This window comes from Anthonomus grandis, unplaced genomic scaffold (assembly GCF_022605725.1).
Source record: "Anthonomus grandis grandis unplaced genomic scaffold, icAntGran1.3 ctg00000342.1, whole genome shotgun sequence".
Taxonomy (NCBI): domain Eukaryota; kingdom Metazoa; phylum Arthropoda; class Insecta; order Coleoptera; family Curculionidae; genus Anthonomus; species Anthonomus grandis.
In genome coordinates, this window is record NW_026088470.1 from 142346 (window position 1) to 148345 (window position 6000).

Here is a 6000-nt window from a genome sequence, read left to right on the forward strand (position 1 = left end):
AGAACTCGTCAATAAATTTAAAGCCTCTTTTAAGAAATCTGAACTTTGGTGAATGATGAAACTTTTCTAGAGATGAAGATTATGGTTTATTAAGCTCACAATAATCAGAAAACTTAAACCTAATTAATAGATTTTCGAGTTGAGACCACCTACTTAATTTCAATTTAACAGGTAAAATCCAATTTAGGTCATTTTGAGGCAACTCATTGTTTTTTAAAAATACTTTAACATGTAGGTCGTTATCTATTGTTATTTGATTAATAATATTTATACAAGCATCATTCAAGTTTAAAGTATAGAAATATAGTTTTGTATCCCCAAAAATGTTTACATTTCACAGGTCAGTTATTAGAATTTTTTGGGAATAATTACTCATAAGCTCTTAAAAATTTGTTATGAAATCAAGTTGCCCAAAGGCTTCATTGGCAAGTTCATTACGTTTTTGTTGTTCACTATATCTTTCGTCTGGACTTTCTCTTTTTGTGTTAAATATGCAGGTAAATTTGGAAAAATTTGAAGCACTGCTGAGCAAACTAATCTTGCTTTAACTCTAATCTTAGTGAGTGTGCCATCAGGTAAAAGATATTCATCTTCACGGATAATATTATTCGGGTCAAAATGCTTGGCACAAAGCACAGAACATTGAGTAGGAGCCCAATTATCTCTAGGTATGGCTTTTAGCCATTTAATTTTAAGTTGTTCATCTTTGGGGAAGTCAAAAACAAAACTACTTGCCTCCCCTGCTTTTAAACTACTTTTTTAATTAGATTTACATCCAGGAACAGAGCAGGGACTTGGCATGTTCAAAGGATTCGAATGAAACTTTTTTATGTAATTAACAACTTTTTTGCTATTGATCCGATTGGGATGAAATTTGGTATTTGGGGTTTATTTAGGATGCAATTAATAAATTTGGACAGATAATTGACATTTGAGGTCTAGGTCACGTGACATCGTAACTCTTTTGCTATTGATCCGATTTGGTTGAAATTTGGTATTTAGAATTTATTTAGGATGCAATAAATATACGTTGACAGATATTTCACATATAACACATTATATTGACATACAACGCGACTATATAACACATTATGGTTCTTTGAAGCATGATACCCCAACAACTGGTCCTCTTTTTCCTTGGCATATAAACTTTGGCCCCCTGACTGACCAGACTTAAGTACACCTGATATTTTTTGATTTTTTTAAGAAATTCTATATGGCTCTTCACAAACAAGACCTAAAGGTTCCAAACTGGTCCCCACGGACCAAAAGTATAGAAGCGAAGCGACTATACTTGTTATATAGGAGCGTCTGCGACTATATTATGCACGCGACCTCGGGTCCGAAAAATCGTGTTTTTTTGGAAATAAAAATTCATATCTTTGGCTGTATGGCTAGCGAAACGATGAAATTTGGCATAGGGTCTCTCAATACATTGGGAATGATGGATCCGTAAACGAATTTTTTTTCCGGTACCACCAAACGGAGTGGTACTGTCTCAAAGTCAAAAATTCGTAAAAAAACCGGTCAAAATTCATTTTTGCACGAGATCTCAATTTTAACGCTGTCAAAAAAATTGAAATTTTTAGGCATAAAAGACTTTATAGTAATTCATGTCTGTATACTTTTTGGGCCCGATCGGTATACAGGGTGAGTTGTTATAAGCGAACAAAAGTGACTAAAAAAAAAATTCAAACTTCTCCAGAGGCTAAAAAAAAATTTTTATAAAAAAATTGTTTCGGCGAAAAGACTTTATTTTATAAGAGATTTGACATACTTGGAGCTTTTTTTTGTAAAAAATTTATTTTACGAGTTCTGGCATTTTCAGTTTTTTGGGATTTTCCGCCAAACGATACTTATTTTGGGAAATTTTTTTTTTTCAAAAAATAACTTCATCCTTTACCTTTCATATGGCATATAACCGAAATTTTTGGGAACCATACAGGGCGAGCAATAATGAACTTTACCCATGAAGGTCCGACCCGAAAATCACATTTTATTTAATAACTTTTTCGTAGTGGCATCTGGACCATTTATATTCTCAGGCATTAAATACTTTAATAACTCGATTATTTGTGTAAAATTACAATCTTCCAACATTAATGGGTTCTGAGCAATTCGAATTTTCGCGTTTAATTCATTTGCCACGTCCCTGTACATGGTGAAAAGATCAGACATCATCTAAAAGATCCGAAATTTTGTTTTACAATACATACTAAAATTTCAGGGTTCCAGCGATAGTACAAGTACCCGAAAAATGCGATTTTATGAAAAAAGTCCATTTTTTTGCGTTTTTGCAGGTAATTGGAGGTGTCAACCTAAACTCTGATGAAATGGCTAGTGGGAACAATACTTTGACGCATGGTGGATACAAATTTTTTGCTCGTGACAGGTGGCCGGGACATGGTTGGGTTTTTTGTAAAATTATGAATGAAAATGAACCGGAAACGATCAGGGAAAGGAAGCACCGAATCAGAAAATGAATGGGCTTTCCGAATCTGTGCATATCAATAGGGGAAATTGTGTATTGCGGCCAGGAAAATTCGGCAAACATTTTGACGTCTTCGAAAAATGCCGTTTTTTTGAAATGTCAGTGTCTTTATACCGGGGTGAGACGAAATGAAATTTGCCCGATTATTTTATTAAAATTATTCGAATATATACACGGGTCAGTCGTAATGATCTATTTAATTTAAAATAAAAATTTAGATATTAGGTGAGTTTTTACTACTTAGTTTATTATTAATATATGTTAATAATTCTTAAACATTGCTTTTGGGTTATAAATAAAAATTTTTTGAAATTATTGATTTTTAAGGTTAGTCGAGTATCATAACTTTTTTGGTATTGGTGCGATTTGGTTGAAATTTGGTACCTAGTACCTATTTTCGATAAGATTAATAAATTTTTACAGATATTTGACATGACTATGTTTTAAGGTCACGTGACTATTAGTACTTTTTTGCTATGAGTCCGATTGGGTTCAAATTTGGTATTTGGGCTTTATTTAGGATGCAATTATTAATTTTTGACAGATATTTGACATTTGACTTCCGGGTCACGTGACTATTGTAACTTTTTTGCTATAAGTCCGATTGGGTTCAAATTTGGTATTTGGGCTTTATTTAGGATGCAATTATTAATTTTTGACAGATATTTGACATTTGACTTCCGGGTCACGCGACTATTGTAACTTTTTTGCTATGAGTCCGATTGGGTTCAAATTTGGTATTTATGCTTTATTTAGGACACAATTAATAAATTTCAACAGATAATTGACATATTGAATGTTAAAGTCACGTGACTTCCATAACTTATTTGCTATTGATCCGATTGGGTTGAAATTTAGTATTTAGGCTTTATATAGGATGCAAGTAATAAATTTTGACAGAAATTTGACATGTTGAATTTTTTAAGTCACGTGACTTCCATAACTTTTTTGCTATTGATCCGATTGGGTTCAAATTTGGAATTTGGGGTTTATTTAGGATGCAATTGTTGAATTTTTACAAAATTTTAAAATATTAAGCTCTACGGTCACGTGACTCGATTGAAATTTGCTATTAGATTATATGTATATATTTGTAGATAATATTTTGTATTACCCTATTCCTTTTATCTTAATTTGTTAAATTATTTCTTAAATTTGCCTTTAAAAAAAAAATTAAAAAATCATCGGTTTGAATACATAGGCTTTAAAGGGAACTTATCTTCTTTCATAATATTGAAGCATTATTATAGATTTTAAAAAATTTTGTCATTAAGCTTTTTCATTACTTTTTAAATAATCTTTAGCTAGAAAAAAGAAATTTTGAATTTGGAGCATGTTTTGAAAAATTTTCATTTTGGGACGGATTTTGTTTGAAAATCGATAAATGCAAATAAATAGGTTTTCTGTTCATTTTACAGTCAAATCGATAATAATCTTTTTGAAAGGTATCCTGAAGTAGTACAAGATAGAAAAATAAAAAATTGAAATTTTTCCATAGGGCTCTTGATATCTTGATATTTATGATTAATAGTTTTTTACAATTTTCTCCGAATCTGTGATAGCTATAATCAATTAGTTTTAACATTCAAATACCTCGTAACATTCCCTAGAACTTTTGTTTAAGACAAAAATTTGTCAGAGTTATAGTTTATTTAGAAAAAAATAAAAACCATTTTTTCACAATTTTTCATGGCTATACCCCTTTCGATTTTGGAGCAAAAAAAAATTTTTTTTTTCTTGGGTTTTTTTTTACTTGAAATTGCCATTATAGGGCTTACATTATGATTTGTCGATTATAATTTTATCAAAAAAAAATGGTACCGTGGGAAAAAAACGAGTTTTCTTTTATTTTTTTTCACATTTTTACTAATATCTCGACTTCTATAGCTTCGATTCAATTCGTTGATGGTTTCTATTATTCCTTATTCTTCTCCTGTTAATTCTTTTTATATTTTATTACAATTGCCTTTCGAAATAAAACTAAAAAATTTTAAAAATCGACGTAAATACATAGACTCTTATGGGACCTAATTTTACCTTTATATTGTGCCACTCGTATAAATCGTGGAAATTTTTGTTATTAGGCTTTTTTGCTAGTTTTTGAATGGTCTTTAACGAGAAAAAAGAAATTTTGAATTCGGAGCATATTTTGAAAAAATTGTCATTTTGACCCCGGATTTTGTTCGAAAATCGAAAAATGCAAAGAAATAGGTTTTCCGTTCATTTTAGAGTTAAATTGGTAATAATCTTTTTTAAAGATAGTCTGAAGTAGTACAGGATAGAAAAATAAAAAATTGAAATTTTTCCATAGGGCTCTTGATAATTCGATATTTATGTTTAATAGTTTTTTCCAATTTTCTCCGATTGTATAATAGCTAGAACCGATTCGTTTTAACGCACGGATACCTCGTAATATTTCCGAAAACTTTTGTTTAAGACAAAAAGTTGTCAGAGTTATATTTTATTTATAAAAAAATAAAAACCATTTTTTTTTAATTTTTCGTGGGTATACCCCTTTCGATTTTCGACCAAAAAAAAAAATGTTTTTTTTCTAGGGTTTTTTTTGTGAAAATTTCAAGTTTAGGGCTAAAACTAAAATTTGTCATAAATTATTTTAAGAAAAAAAATTATACCGTGGGAAAAAAACAGTTTTCTTTTGTTTTTCCCACATTTTTACTTATATCTCGGCTTCTATAGCTTCGATTTAATTCGTTGATGGTTTCTTTTATTTCTTATTCTCCTCCTGTCAATTCTTTTGATATTTTATTACTATTACATTTCAAAATAAAAAGAAAAATTGAAACAAATCGACGTAAAATCCCTGTTTGTTCTATTTAAATAAATAGACCCTTATGGGAACTTCTCTCTGAATTTGGTATTTATGGTTTATTTAGGATAGAAGTAATAAATTATTACAGATAACTGACATTTGAGTTTCAGCCTAGATCACGTGACTACCGTAACTTTTTTGCTATTGGTCCGATTCTGTTCGAATTTGGTATTCAGGCTTAATTTAGAATACAATTAATATACTTTCACAGATATTTGAAATATAAGACAGTATATTGACACACAACGCGACTATATAACAAATTATGGTTCTTTGAAGCATGATACCCCAACCACTGGTCATCTCTTTCCTTGGCATATAAACGTTGGTACACCTGATAATTTTTGTTTTGTTTTAAGAAATCCTCTAAGGCCCATCACTGACAGGACTTAGAGGTTCCAAACTGGTCCCCACGGACCAAAAGTATAGGAGCGAAGCGACTATACTTGTTATATAGGAGCGTCTGCGACTATATTATGCACGCGAGCCCGGGCCCGAAAAATCGTGTTTTTTTGGAAATAAAAATTCATATCTTTGGCTGTATGGTTAGCGAAACGATGAAATTTGGCATAGGGTCTCTCAATACATTGAGAATGATGGATCCGTAAACAATTTTTTTTTCCAGTACCACCAAACGGAGCGGTACTGTCTCAAAGTCAAAAATTCGTAAAAAAATGGG